Genomic DNA, 16,451 nt, shown 5'->3' with positions numbered 1-16,451 from the left:
AAAAACATACTCCATTAGGTCCCTATTATAAGGTGTTTCAACTACTCCCTTTGTCCCAAATTATAAAATGCTTTTAAATAAAATCTCATATACCAATAAATATTATTAAATTCACTTTACAACCTTACTTTTTCAAGACAAAAATATAAACTTTTAAAATATCTTTCATTTAATACCCCATCAATAAAAGAATATTGAAGAAAGATAATATATGGAAGGGTAATATTGAAAAAGTATCATTAATGAAACTTTATTTTTATCAAATTATCTTATATTTTGAGACGTTAAATCTTTTCTAAAAGTGTCTTATACTTTGGGATGGAGGAAGTACTTCATTGGAGTCAAAAAAATGACAGTTAACTCACTAAATATGTATCAAGTGAAATTTTTTCCAACTTTACCCTTATTACAAATAAGAAGAGGGAGATACACAGCATAAGATGAACCATAAAATTAAACTTGCAACAGAGGTAAAATTAGAAATGACAATAAATAACCCTCCATATATCTTATATTAAGGATTAAAATTTTTTTAGAAGGTGCCCTGTAATAGAAATAGGAAGGAGTAGATAATTATAAGTGTGACGCGGATGACGCCTAAGAAGGAATGTGAAATTAAATCGATGATAATTTACCTAAAGAATGAGAACTTTTGGAGCTAGCAGTCTCATGTTGATGGTGAGCAACAGAGCCAAAGCAGTGACCCATATATATTAACTAAGTGAAAAGAATAGCTAGCACTAATAATATCTAAAGAAAACAAAAACAACATTGATGAGGAGATAGAAAAGAAAAAAAAAATTGTAAACTAGAGGGTAGAGACAAACTGAAAAGGCTAGCAGTATATAGTTTACATGATTAAGAACTCTATACTTACTTGCAATTAAAAAATGTGAATACTCAATTGAGAAATATACTAACTATACTTGAGATTATTTGTAATGTCACTTAATTAAGAATTTATGAGAGTTAGTTGATAATTTGCTGTTAATATACAGATAAAATACTTGAAAAATTAAGTAAATATACTTGAAATTATTTGTAACATTAGTTGAAAATTTATAAAAGTTAATTGTGAATCACAAGCTAATTACTTCTAATTTTTTGCTTTCAATACACTTAAAATTATTTATGATATCAGTTAGGAATTTATGAATGTCAATTGTGAATTGCAAGCCAATTACTTGTGATTTTTTCTTATTGCTTGATAAATCAACAAAAGATAGTTAGAAATCTTTATAGTGTTAGTAGATAATTTACTAAAGGCCGTTGTGAATTCATTTCAAGCAAGTCAATAAAAGATAATTTATTGCACATAAAAACCATGGTCTGTCATTAGAATTTCAGTAATTTATAATCTATGATTATCATTAATGTTTTTATAGGGTCTCTTAATTGTCATTTTCCCCAATGAAAAAATTCCTTTATAGCTTGCAATAAAGTTAGGTGTTTAGATTCGTTGTGGTGCTCATCCCTTAATGAGCATCTCGACAATCTATATTTTTAAATTTTATTTTATATTAATTATAAAATTTTAATAAATTTATCTTATCATTAATCTAGATAATATAGATTTGATCTTAATGGTCCAATTTAATATTAAATAAATTTTATGAATTAATTATCTAAATGTATTCTGTTCAATATGGATTTAATATTAATTTTTTTATTTTTACAAATTTTTATTTTAGTAAATATAATATTAAAAAATTAAAATATAGATAATCTTCAAATTGTCTCTTTAAAAAATTAAGAAAAAGTTGCAACTTGACAATTTTAAATTCTAAACTGTGCATATACCGTACATCTAGAAAGTCAATTTATAAAAATTATAAAAATATTTAATATTAAATGGAATTATCCAAATTAAATCTAGATTGTCCATAATGATAACAGGGTAGATTTATTAAAATTTATAATTTTTATTTTAATAGATATAAAATAAAATAGAAAAATAAAAAAAGTGTATTTGGATAGTTTAGATTACTCATCAGCTGATTAGCACCATGCAAACCGATCGCGTTAAAGTTAGTGGCTAGAAACTTACCTGAAGGGAGATTCAAGCTCGGGCAAGTTGCCCAAATCTAAAACAAGACCGAATCGACCGGTGTTCACAAATTCCACTAATCATTTAATTAATTAATCAAAGAAGAAAGAAACCAAATAAGGCAAGAAAAAAAAAATATGCCTCAAACAAGCGATGAAGTCGATGAAGAACAGATAAAGAAGTCATTTAAGGAAAATAGGGGAGCCAAAAAGGAAACCATTTAAAGAAATAACTTTCTTCTTCCTATATTAATGTGACTTCCTGTAAATTTGAATTAAATATCACATATCGATGTTCAACAAAACAACTACAAACACGAAGCCAACAAAGGAAAAAAAACACTCAACCTCTACAATAAAATCTAACACACCAAGACTAAACCAGAAACAAGACAGTAACCAAGTAAACAAGAAAATAACAGTAGAAGCTACACAGCAAAACAGCAAGAGCTCAAAACAGACCAGCAAGAAAAGAAATCTAACCCACACAAAGCAGACAGTATAAAACTAAACAACAAAACAGCACGAAAACAGAAACAAAGCATTACTAACTTCTACAACTAACAAACTAATCCTTTCATTTGAGGAAGTACCTAGCAACCTGGAATCATTGGTTAAAATCTTCAGAAAACGAGTTGAAATGTGTTAAATCAGGTTGTGTTGAAGGCTACCGATGATGCGCGACAGGGAGAAAACTGATCATCGGTGGCAGCTCTGGTAGTGGCCGGAAGGTATGCCGGAGTCACTTGGTAGGTATTTGGGTCAGAACTCAATCTCTAAAAGTGACCTTTGGGAGAGATGTGTGTGTATATATATGTACACGATTACTCTTCTAGGGAAGAGAGATGAGTGTACGTGTTAGCTGTAATAGAAGGAGAAGGAAATAATTCATAAGTTGAATAAGAGAGCTTGAATCAGAATTTTGAATATCAAAGATAGAGGAAGGGAAGTAGAAGAATTTCATTGAACAAACCTTGGGGTTGAATAGTTGAGCAGAAGTGTTGTATGTAAGTTAAGGAGGTTGAAGATGTATCAAATTACCGTAAGCAAAAGCAAGAGACTAGTTAAACGCAGGAGAGAAACAAACAGAGAGAAATGCAGAGAGGTAAGAACCTGTGTGTTTTGTTGCAGAAGATGGGCAATGCTAGCTGGTTGACGCATTACCTCAAATGGAATTTTGAATTGTGACCTCATCGGCCAAGAGGAAGAGGAAGAGGATGATGCTAAAGAAGACTAAAAAAAGAGAGAGAGGCACATGTGGAGAATCAGATGAGGAAGAAGAAGGAGGGTTTAAGGCAACTTTCTTCATGTTGTGTGCTGTGAGAGCGTCAGAAGCTGGAAGTAGAAAATAGAAAGTCTACCATCAGAAAAGGGTATACAGTCCTGAATTTACTACTCTGCCCTTACTTAATTTTTTGTGTTAAAAATGGATTTTATTTTTAATAAAACATTTGCAAAAAAGTTTAAAACCATGTTGTGTTGGGGAAGCTCGTTTTCCTAAAGTATTCTTCCGAATATCAGTGATTTGATAAAAAAATATTTTTTAAAATCCTTATTCATGTAACATTACGTTATAAAAAAATATTTATTTATTTATTAATATGACTATCATTGACCATTATTTTAAATGTTAAAGGGCAATTTTTTCTTGAAAGCTTGTTTGAAAGAGTAATTGGTATCCTAAACTTTTAATTGGTGCAATTTTTTTTGTTATCAACTTTCAAATCAAAGGAAGGATCCAACACAACTTGTTATAACTAAAAAATAAGAGAAAATTTTAGGTTGAATTACATTGAAGGCTTATGTTGTCTATAAGCATGTTTAAAAAAGTCTATATATAAGCCTGTACAAGCTGAGAGTATGTGGAGTGCTAGTGGGGGAATTGACTTTTTTGTGGAAACAACTTTCACTAGTAAGCAATGTTTTAAAACCCGAACCGGACAGTGAACTGAAAATGTCAATGGGTCACGGGTCTCATGGTTTAACCGGTCAGATCGGTGGTTGGATTGGTGACCTAATAATTAAATAAAAAATTATATATATATATATATATATAAAAGAAACAAGCTAGCAAAAATACAACACTAGATTCTTGAATGCATCAGGATTTAGGCACAATCACTTGAAAACAAATAAAACCTCTATTTCCAATAAACAACTCTTAGACAATAAAAAATAGATCCATCTTCATCCATTCAGCAATCCTCCATTTTGTAATAAACAGCTCAGATAATAAAAAGCAAGCTCATCCATTAACATTTATTCTACTTCATTTAGAACCATGGAGATTAGATTAAATTGGGTAGAGATATAAATGAGGGAGAAAGAAAATCTCACCGGGACTGAGAGAGAGAGAGCAATCGACGAAGAAGATGAAGAATGAAGAAGGGGGTCGACCTCGACGCCATATGACTGTCTTCGATAATTGGACCCCTACACTAGAGTTAACCTAGAACGCGAAGTCACGAACCGAAATGAAGAAAGTGAAGTGAAGATGAAGAATGAAGAAGCATCTGAAGTTTGAGAGAGTCCGAGATGGCTGAAGCTGAATGGTGAAGACAACTGTGATAACCCTTATAAAAATAAATTAATATACATATATATATGATAATTGGTTTATGTATGTTTATATTAAATCCTTATACAATTATGCTAATAGAGGAAGCTGATGCAGTGGTAGTTGGGCTGGATTACTTTCATTTGGTCCCAAGTTCGAACCGTAGTGAGCCCATGGGACATTTTTCTTCCTTTGCTGATTTTCCTCATAAAATTACCAAATTACCCCTAATATAATTAGATTTTTTTTACTCTTCTTTTGTTCTTCAGCAAGGATTCTGGAGCAAAAGAGAAAGAGAGAGTCGGTGGAGAGAGTAAGAGGAATCCTAGGTTTAGAAATTTCACTTCCTCCGTATACAGCAGTCACTGGCGTTGGTGACTACTAAGGTTCCGTCCGCCGTTGCTAGTGGATTGAGTGTGTGTGTAAGTGGCTTCCTTCTTCCCTGCCGTGACGCCGTCTGGTGTGTATGCGGGCTCGAGCTGCAACTCGCCTCCTCCTCTGTTCTGGGTGTTATAAAAGAGCACGCTAAACCTTCTCCTTCTTCCTCCTTGAATCGTTGCTGCTTCTCTTCAGTTTTAGCTGTTATTATTGTCGGTACGCTTGCCTCTACTCCATTTGTCGTTGGTCAGTCAACACGTGATCTTTGTACTCTGTTTTTCTTTATTTATTTTAGATTACCGAGCTTTTTCTCCCTTCTTTATCCAGGTGCATGTGTGAGTATTTAGATCTTCCTTCTCTTTATTATCACTAGTGATTATCGTTGGAAAGAGTTGGAGACTTGTGCTGCACTGATTGTTTCGGCTGTCTTTCATGTTCTTTGTCTCTGTTTTTCCTCTTCGTTTTATGCTTTGGTTCTATCTGTGGTGTCATCTTCGAGTAACAGCTGGGATGAGAAACCAAGTTGCCAGAGCTGCGGCAGTGCTGTTATGAATGTGGATTATTGTTGCTGATTCATTTCCTGTGTTTCCTTGCGAGTAGTGCCCAGTTTTTTGCTTCCCTGTTCTGCTGTAATCTTCATTTTCTTCTTCTCTCTCCTTTGTTGTCCGCTGCCATCTGGGTTGAGAAGGTGAGAAATTTTAAACTCTCTTATTGTTAATCCACTATGTCGTGAGAGTAAGAGATAAGGACATGTGTGCTGTACGTATACGTGAAATGCAGAAGTAAAGTTGTACGTGCTACTGTTACTGTTTGGTATATGTAATCATGGCAACCTCACATTGTTCTGTCATCACTCATGCTGTTACGTAGGAAGAAGAAGACTGAAATTTGAGCTAGAAATTCATCTAACTTGGAGATAATATATGATATATGTGAGTTGAGGACTGGGATTTCAAAATTTATTCCCTTTGTGAATGTGCGTACATGCATAAAAAAAAAGAGAGAAGAAGAGAGGAGGAATTTCTATTTAAATGAATATTGTGGTTATGCAAGGAAGTAAGATGATATTGTAGATTGAGATTCTAATTAGAAATTATGGAATTAGAGGATATTGCAAGGTCTCAATGAAACTGAAAATTTAGGAAGGAAAATATTAACATCAACTTAGGCAATTATGTATGTATGTTGTTTGGTAAAATACCCAGGACAAATTTATTTATTTATTTATATTCTAATAGGGTGCGCAGAAGAAAGGGAACCTGACCAAAATTGAAAGAAAGGATATCGTTAAAAATTTTGAAGCTCCGACGAGTAAGTGAATAGCATTCCATTTAATATTTTATCTTTATTTTAATAGCCTCTTCCTGAAATATTTTTCTTATGAACTATATTAATTATGAAAATTATGAGATATCAGTGAAAGACAAATGAGTTATGATATATGCATTCATTGATTCTTACAAAGATATTTCCAAGTTTGATGGAAGTATTCTTGTATGGTTGTTAAACTTTGAAATTTATTGGATACTCGATTAATACAAATTTATGATTTTGACAAACGTTGAGATTTGGCACAATTCATGCAAGTTTGATTTTGAGAATGACAATTTAAATTCAAAATAATCATTTCTCTCGCATGTTGAAACGGGATTTCTAAGAGAACTCTATACAGAACACTGTTGCTAACGGCAGTTCCGTTAGCCCGTAGCGCGCTGTGGCTAAACACTAGCTAGTTTGTTTCGTGAGTTTTATTCTCACGTTTGGTATTCGTGGGCTTTGTACCCGCATTTGATTTCGTGGCCTGAGCCACGTTTGGTTACTTACCCTCGTGGGCTGTGTGTCCACGTTTGATTCGTAGCTCCGGCTGCATTTGGTTACTTACCCTCGTGGACTGGTATGTCCACGTTTGTTTTTGTGGCATAAGCCGCATTTGGTCATTTACCCTCGTGGACTGAGTGTTCACGTTTGTAACCTGTTCTATTGAGTTCTCAAAATTTTAAATGTTGATTAATATGTGTTTCTGAAATTTATCCGGTGTTGACTCGTAATTTGCATCACTTTGAGTTATATGAGAGCAAATGGTTTCTTTAAGCATGATAAAATAAATTGTTCTCTACTTATTCTTATTTTTCAAATATGATTATGATTTATATGCTTATAATTTTGGTGGAATTACTTTCAATTATTTGACACCATTATTAGAGACTGTCAATTTAAATTTTAAGAATTTTATCATGGGAATGCTATTCACTGAAAAAATTATTTGGCTTCAAATTGGTTAGCTGACGCCGATTCTACCAGCGACCTCAAAAAGGGCAACTAGCTATAGTGGGTAGATATTTTGATTGGTATTATTGTCTTTATGTAAATATATAATTTGTATGTCCTTTTGATTTGAGAGAAAGAATAGATGCTCCACAAAGGTTGTTGATAAACTTTATTTTTTTGATCTGTATATGGGTTGTTGGCTGGAAGGACCTACGCTCCTGATTTATACTGTTATCTGTCAGAATTTTGTTGTAGAATTTCCGGAAGATCCTAGGTACAGGGGAGGTTCTGCCGAAATTTCTACAAAAATATCGATACTCTTTTATGATATTGAATCTAATAAGTTATTTTAATTCTCATAGGATTTGATTAAATTTTGTTCCTTTCTTTTGTAAAATGAAATCAATGTTTATTTTAAGGTTTACGGGAATGTGTAAGTGACTCATACTCGTGCTGGTCACCCTCTATTTTGGGGTGTGACAACAACAAAAGGTGAACATAGAACCCAAATAGTTGAGAAGGTGTGTCTAAGATGGCTGAATGGCGAAGATGATGAAGAAAGAGCCCAAATGGCTGAGTGGCTTGAGGGAGAAGACACATAGAACAAACCCAGATGGCTAAGATTTGAGAAGGTGACGAGAACGAGTGTGTGCACCATGCGAGACAGAGAGAAATGAGATTGAAAAGAAGAAGAATGGGTCCTTATAGGTGTTGGTCTACTGGACAGAGTGAGGAGAAGGGTTTTTTATTTTTCAAAATACCAATTTTATTGTTTTTTTTTTGCGATCCGCTTTTGACTTGCAAAACCCGCTCCGAGTTTCGGGTTTTTCCCTGGTTTTTAAAAACTGTCCAGTTCTAGGCAGTCCAACCCAGGCCAACTGCTAATACGGGTTAACTAGTTGAACCAGCCTGTTTTCTTCAGCGGGCGATAGTCCAACTGTCCGGGTCAGTCCGGGTCTTAAAATATTGCTAGTAAGGCCTTTTATCAAGATCTATAGATCTATAGAATAACTTGGATTTTTCACTCTCTTCTGCCAAAGAAACTCCCATGAACTCCGACGTTAATGGTCATCGGAAACAACCTTCGGATTGCCTCGCAGATGCTTTACAGCCTGGAAGTGGGAAGGAAAAAAAAAAAGAATAGCCATTCTGGATCGATGAACCAACCCATTGCAGATGACGCGACCATGGATGAACAGATGGAAGGTGTGGGGGAAGAAGAAGCTGATCAGATTCAGGAAACCATTGCAGAAACTGCGTCAGGTAAGGACTTAAGTGCACCTAAGCCCTAAGTATCGTACCAAAATTCTCTTTTGGGCTTTAATGGCGTCACAAATGGTTCTCGAGTATTAGAAGAAGATGACATCTTCGAAGATGATGATCATATCCCATGGAAATTACCCGAACCAACAGAAGAGATAAAAGAAATGATGAAAATCTACCCTGTAATTCCTGCAACTAATGATAAGTTTCAAGAATGGTGTAGACCTTGGAAGTACGCTCCGATAGTAACTATTTTGGGAAAGAAAATGACACTGCCTACCATGAAAAGTTGGCTACGTAGAATCTGGGGAATTCCTGAGTTTGAGATTATTGACTTGCCTAATAACTACTTCACTATCCAGTTCACTGATGGTGAGAAGGCTCAATATCAAAAGGTGGTTTTTGAAGGACCATGGACAATACATCAGAACTGTGTTGTCGTCCAGCAGTGGGATAATACATCAGAACTGTGTTGTCGTCCAGCAGTGGGATCCCTTTTTTGATGCATATAACAATGCTGTGGGACGCATGGCCATCTGGATTAGGATTCCGAATGTAAATATGCACTGTTACAACAAAAAATTTGTTTGGAGGTTAGGTGATCGTGTGGGAAGAACGCTAAAAGTCGACATGAATACTCTTCATGAGGTCAGAATAGAGGCGAACAGGTGGGATAAGGTTAAAAGATGTAAGCACGCACGAGTCTGTGTGGAGATTGATCTTCAAAAGAAATTAGTTCCAAAAGTAATATTTGGGAACACGATTTACAAGATTTAGTATGAAGGGATTGGGCTTATATGTTTTGAATGTGGTCGGTATGGTCATCGACAAGAAGTCTGTCTTTGGCAGTGTGAACACGATGACATGCAGCATACATCTGATGGTGAAAACTAGATCCAAAACTCACCGGTGGTAAAGGTAGATAAGAAATCGACCGACGACGATGAGATCCTTGGTTCCTGGATGCTAGCACTAAACAAGTACAAGCCTCATTTTTCGAGATGGAAGGATGGCAGAAGAGAGCAGCCTAGTTCGAAACAGTGGAAAGAGAAAGATTTTCATCAAAAAGGAGAAGTGATTCAGCAATTTTGCTTTTCTATCATTGCAGTGGTGCAAGATGAGGGTCAACTTCCTGAAAATATGATAGTTGATATGGAAATGGAAAATGTGGAGCATGTGGCTAGTCATAGACCATCTCATCGAGAACACCAAAATAATAGGGAGGCAGATAGGCATAAGATGTCTTCAGATGAAGGTTACTTCACCAAGTCCAGGGGGTCAGCATATACCTCGGGCTACTCAAATATAGAAGGGAAAGAAAATGCCATCTCCAAGACTTTTGGTCACAGGGACATCGAGAATAGTAGTAGTGAAACTACTAACCTAAAGAGAAATGGGCCTGGACCTGTAAATTTGCCCAAGACTCCAAAAAGGGTTACGAGAACCCACTCTGTTGTTATGGGTAACGTAACTAAGTTGGGCCAAACCTCAGGAAAACTTGCTACTGGAATAAGTGGCAATGATATGCCTAATCTGAAGGATGATGTAAACAACGCGGATCCTCCAATGTCAACACCAACGTCAACCCAATCTACTATGCTCATACAGAGGCAAGATCTACCGAAGCCTCCAGATCTGAAAAACATGGGGTAGAAACAGGGGATGTTGACATGGCAAAGTGAAGAGAAGAGAGCTACTATGATGCAGCAGGGCAACTCGATGACACCCATTAGGAAAGGGTCGCGAACGTAGTAATGTTTGCTCTTCCTTTTCCTTTTATATGTTTCTTTATGATTTTATCATCATGGAACTATCGGGGCGCCGGAGGTAAGGCTTTTCCTAATATAATCAAAGATATGGTCAGGAAGTACAAAATAGATATTTTATGTTTGATGGAGATTAAAATTAGTGGACACAGAGCTGATTGTATTGTCAAAAAACTGGGTTTTACACACTGGATCAGGGTGGAAGCCACGAGTTTTGTAGGGAGGATTTGGGTTTTATAGAACAGAAGTGATTTTTTAATTAATTACTGCTGGTCTAGTACTCAAGTTCTTCACTGTAAAATCACGAATTTAGCTTCCCATGAAAGCTTTCTTGCTTCTTTCATTTATGGTGAACCTTATGAAATACGAAGACGTAGCTTGTGGGTTCAGTTGGAAACTTTAGCCTCTGGAATTTCTACTTCGTGGATTGTCTTGGGAGATTTTAACACCTTCAGATCATTAATTGATAAGCTAGGAGGTAGTGTGAGAGCAAAACACATATAAATCCTGTTTATTATGATTGCTTCTTTTTGTGTAGCTTGCAGGACTGGATCACCAGATTGGAGGTAGCTCTTTTCGAAATTGGCCTTGGATTAAAGTCTTTGGAAATGTATGCTGGCTGTTATGGACAAATAGATGCAAATTCATCTTTGAAGGCACCAATCACACCTCTGAAGAGATCATCAAGATGTGTAGAAGAAGGCTAATGGAAGAAAGAGATCTTGAACATCTAAAGATTCATAGGCCTATGATGGATGCTGCTCAACCTTCCATTTGGGTGGCCCCAACACAAGGTACTATACGAATAGATGTAGATGCTTCATTGTATCAACAGAGTAGTGCAGCATGCGCCCGAAATTCTACAGGAGATTGGTTGAAAGGTTTTATGAGTAATTTGGGAAATTTGCCAATTACTATATCTGAAGTCTATTCTATTAAGAATGGGCTAAGGCTTTGTTCCAGTCTTAATATTGAGAAAGCTGTGATATATTCTGATTCCTTAGAGGCAATTAATCTGATTTACAGGGGTGTTAACACTGGCCATCCCTTTGTTGAAGCTATCTATGAAATACAGGAAGCCATATGCTCTCATGATAATTATAGAATCTTATATACTCCTAGGGACAACTTGTGCAGATTTCTTAGCCAAAATGGCTCATGATTGTCCCAATGACTTTTCTTTGCTTAATGTAGCTCCCTTTGGATGTGAATGCTTGCTTTTGGCTGATAAGAATGGGGTAAAATCCATCTGATTGCCAAGCTTTTGTGTATTTGAACACTTATAGCTTTATGCTAGCCTTATCTATGAAAAAAATAGATATGACCTATTTTTAACAATAATAATGGGTTGTTAGATTTTTCTTTTGATTTGAACATTAATAACTCAAAAATATTCTGCTAATAGAAAGTTTAGAGTACTAATTACTCTTTCAAAAAAAACTTTCGAGCAAAATTTAAAATTAATTTTTTCAAATATATATATATATAATAGCTGGGTGGGTTCGTGTGGGGCCAGGCATGCAATGGTCCTTAAATTAATTCGATCTTGGTCATTTCAAATCATCCTAACTTGTTTAGATGGAGATGATAGTGTTCAATTATTATACATGATAAGTTCAGGCCAAAAAAATTATATATGACAAGTCTTATATATCGACCAAGTAACTTCTACACGCCTAATACGTACACACACACACACACACACACACAGTCTCTACCATATATGTATATTGCTGTCTACTGTCAATCCCCACCTCGTGACTTAAATCGGATAATTCAATGCAAAAGAACAAATTCATTCGGCTGATGAAAAATCCTTCCATATTCTTTTTGGGAACATATTAAATAAAATTACTTAAAATTACTTATTACTTGAAGCCAAGTAGCTGGCTTCTTTTAGAAGAATATTAAGTCACTATTATGCAACAGAGCCTAGTCGATGGTGATGAAAAGCAATAAGCATCCACATTCATGAACTTCTTCTTTCCATGTCGTCTTCTTCCACTAATACCACTTTTATTTTTCTTTCTATTACTAGTTCACTATTACTCTCACGCCATTCTAATTTCTCAATATTAATTACTGCTTCGGGATATGCATCGTCCTTGCTTGATCTGTAATTGGAATCAAAGAACCAAAGTGGAAGCAGTCCATATGCTTCCTATGGCTATTTCAGACATTAAAAAAACATCAAACAGTCAATTTCTTGCTTCCTTAAGCTCATGTATATATAAAGTTATATTCTCTTCTTCGCTCGTATAATGAATGTATGGGTCCACTTGTTAAATATTTTGTGCCCTCCACAAGTGAAAAAACTTGGCTTTTTACATCAATTAAAAAAAAAAAAAACTTTTTAAACTGGTTTTGAAACAGATTTAGATATAATTTTTATTATTTTTATTTTAATAAATTTAAAGTAAATACCTAAAAACTTGATCGTAGATTAAAATCTGGATGATTAAAAACAGTGCTGATATGGAAGATAAACATATAATTTTATGATTTTCTCTATTCCCTATCTTCCCCCATATATACCAAGTATTCATCATTGAAAGCTCTATAGATCTACCTATTCTTCGAGCTCTTTCTCTCATTATTCATTTCTCCCTTCAACTTCCTAGTTCGAACCGTGATGGCTCAACCACAGGAATCTCACTCTCCGTCAAAGGCTCTTATCAACCCGGAGAACAACAAGCAATCACCAGAAGAAGAGAGCTTCTCACATGCCATGCAGCTCGTGACATCTATTGCGATTTCCATGGCGCTACAAACGGCGGTGCAGCTCAATGTGTTTGACGTCATTCATAGAGCTGGTCCCGGCACCGAGATGTCCGCCGCTGAGATCGCGTCGGAGCTTTCTTGCAAGAACCCAGAAGCAGCTTCCGCACTGGATCGACACCTCCATCTTCTAGCGTCTCATTCTGTTCTTTGTTGTTCCGTTATCGGCGATGAGAATCGAGGGTCGGGATGTTTCAGGCGGTTGTACAGCCTCTCTCCGGTGGCCGAATTCTTCTTTCGAAATGCGGATGGTGCATCGTTAGTTCCCTTTATTGAAGTGGCTCATGATAAGGTCTTCCTGGATGGCTGGTTAGTCAGTATTTTTTAGGCACTCCTCTTTTTTTCCCCCTGTTCATGGAACTATGCGTCTATGATTTTTTTTAATGATAAAATATTATTCCCTCCATCTCAAATCAGAAGACATTTTTGAGATAGATTTGATATCACAATATAAAGTATTTTAAAAAGATTAAAATTTTATGAAATAGGCTTATTTTAATACTCCTATTTCTCTTTCTCTATTCAATTTATATCTATGTTTATTTTCAATATATTAAATGAAGAATATTTTTAAAAGTTAATATTTTTGTTTTGAAAAAAATAAGATGGTTAAGCATATTTAATTAGGTTTATTAGTATGTGAGACTTTGTTCAAAAGTATCTTATAATTTGGGTAGTAGAGGGATACAAAGCAAGAAAAGTAAATCTCTACAACTATAACCAAAAATAAAAAAAATAAAAATAAAAAATAAAAAAATATAGTGATAATTAAACATTTTAGTCATTCAAATATGTCTTAGCTGTTAATTTAGTGATTCAAATTTAATTTTTATCAATTTAATTATAAATATTTTCTTAAATTATAATGTTAGTTTTTCATATTTTAAAATATAAATTGACTCTCAAATTAATTTGATATATAAAGTATATTAATATCTTGATATGTCGTATATGTAGCTAAATAAAATTAAATTAGCTTTCAAATCAATATAATCTTTTTATATTATGTAAAAGTACACATATTTTCAATTAATATACATCGCTGATTTTAACATTGCTACCACCTTTTTAAATCATAAGGATTATATTAATAATTGAAATAAGAGATCAAATTGATAAAAATTAAATTTGGGAGGATCAAATCGACTATCAAAACAAATTTCATAGACAAAAAGTTTATTTCATCGTCTTGAAAACGCACAACTACATCATCTCCAATTTCATTTGTCCATATAGCTTTGATCTAAAGTGACGAACTGTACATTTGTTGAGTTGGTTTGTTCACGGTTATTCAGCAGTGCTGCAGTGAAATATTATACACGAGATTTATTTTCTTCTTCATTAATATCATTTTATCGCCAGTACTCAAATTAAGAATTCGTATTCGAAATTTATTCTAAAATTTATATTCTTAATCCTTTGTTAATTGACGAAATTTCAAAATCTACGTCATTCAATGTAAAGATAGCTGACCAGTAAAGATTATACGTTGAATTTTTTGGACTTATTTTATTTTATTTTTAATTATCACACACACACACACACATATATAAATGCATGAAAATTAATTGTGATATTATAGAAATCCAATAGAATGGATGAGTATTATGCGAATTTAAAAGATGAATCAGATTATTCATGAATAGTTAAAAGAGGCACAATTTGCTGTAAATTTAGAATATATATATATATATATATATATATATATCTTATATTAACAATATGAACATTTTTAAGGTCCCAACTGAAAGATGCTATTTTGGAGGGGGGTATTTCATTCAATAGGGTCCATGGATCACATGTTTTTGAGTATCTGAGATTGGACTCCAGAGCCAACCATATGTTTAACAAAGCAATGATGAATCATAGCACTATAGTTATGAACAATATTCTTGAATCCTGCCAAGGTTTTGGGGACATCACTAGACTCATGTTGGTGGAGGTCTTGGGATTACTCTCAAGTTGATCACATCCAAATATCCGAACATTCAAGGAATCAATTTCGACTTGCCTCATGTCATTCAACATGCGCCTTCTTATCCTGGTATGACCTAATTAATTACTTTGACATTTCAAACCAAGTAATCATATTAATTAATTAAATCATTGATTGTAATAACGTTGCAGGAGTGGAACACGTAGGAGGAGATATGTTTGAAAGCGTGCTGAGAGGAGATGCCATCTTCATGAAGGTAGTTAGTATGTTATATTATCAATATATATTTAATCACAATGAGAGGTTAATTATTTTAGGTGCGGCTTTAATTTGTTAGGATAAATTTTGCTTGAAATATCACATATGCCCCTTGTTTTTCTTTATTTTACTAACATTGACTTACTAACAATTGACCCCACCTTATGAGATAAGGCTTTTTGTTATTGTTCATGACTTGTTAATGGCAAGCATTGACCAGTCAAAAATAATTTTACTGAAATGTTAATATTTATAAATCAAAGTTATATAAATAGATTTACAAGTAATTATAAGTGACCTATCGTTTGACTTGTAAATATAAGAAATTTAACTCATAAATATGCTACATGTTTGATTTCTAAATATCAAAGTATTAATATTTTAATAAAAAATTTTAAGCATTATTGTTTTGACTTGGCTGCTAGCTATCAATCATTAACTTGGTCAACTTTAGTCAAATGAGATGAGTTCAAGAGCAATTGTATCTATAAATAAATCTTTTAACTGGGGTTTATTTATAATTTTTCCCCACACACAACCCACACGCATATATATATATATATGTGTGTGTGTGTATGTATGTATATAATAAATGACAATTAGAGGTTAAATATGGCTTTGTTGGGGTAAATTTGGTAGTGGATACTTCATGACTGGAGCGATGAATGGTGCTTGAAGCTGTTGAAGAATTGCCATGACGCCATTCCTAAAGATGGAAAGGTGATTGTGGTGGAGGCAGTTTTACCATTTGTATCAGAAACTTCTGCTGCAGCGAAAAGCATTGCCCAAAGTGATGTGATGATGTTGACTTGTAGCCAAGGTGGCAAGGAGAGAACAGAGAGTGAATTCACGAAATTGGCCACATCCGCTGGGTTTAGAGGCATTAGATTTGATCGCTTTGTCCGAAACTTTTGGGTTATGGAGTTCTTCAAGTAGATGCATATATATGTTTCTTTTGACAATGTGATCATGATGCAGTTATCGGGACACAACAATTTGTGCGACTTGCTTTAATGTACTCTATTTATCCTTTAGAAGTTGTCATGGGTTGAACATGTGAGAACTATGATGAAATAATCATCTCCTTGCTTGAGATGTTATCATAAATTCATTCCATCAGAGAATCTATTGACGCCAAAATCCCATTGAAATGCCCTTGCGTTCTCTCTCTCTCTCTGGTTTTTTTTTCCCCTCACGGAAT

General features: G+C 34.4%; 1 long non-coding RNA gene and 1 pseudogene across 1 annotated transcript; both read left to right on the top strand.

The window, feature by feature from the left end:
• Positions 1 to 10,079: 10,079 nt before the first annotated feature.
• Positions 10,080 to 11,489, top strand: LOC129312432 (uncharacterized). Its single transcript, XR_008593560.1, has 2 exons — positions 10,080 to 10,339; positions 10,817 to 11,489. It is a non-coding gene; the product is annotated as an uncharacterized LOC129312432 (long non-coding RNA).
• A 1,499-nt stretch (positions 11,490 to 12,988) lies between these two features.
• LOC129312325 (cathecol O-methyltransferase 1-like) lies at positions 12,989 to 16,186 on the top strand (annotated as a pseudogene).
• The last annotated feature ends 265 nt before the right edge of the window (positions 16,187 to 16,451 follow it).

This window comes from Prosopis cineraria, unplaced genomic scaffold (genome assembly GCF_029017545.1).
Source record: "Prosopis cineraria cultivar Desert tree isolate PC_DT_omini unplaced genomic scaffold, ASM2901754v1 PC6, whole genome shotgun sequence".
NCBI lineage: Eukaryota > Viridiplantae > Streptophyta > Magnoliopsida > Fabales > Fabaceae > Prosopis > Prosopis cineraria.
This window is presented reverse-complemented; position numbering and strand designations above follow the sequence as displayed.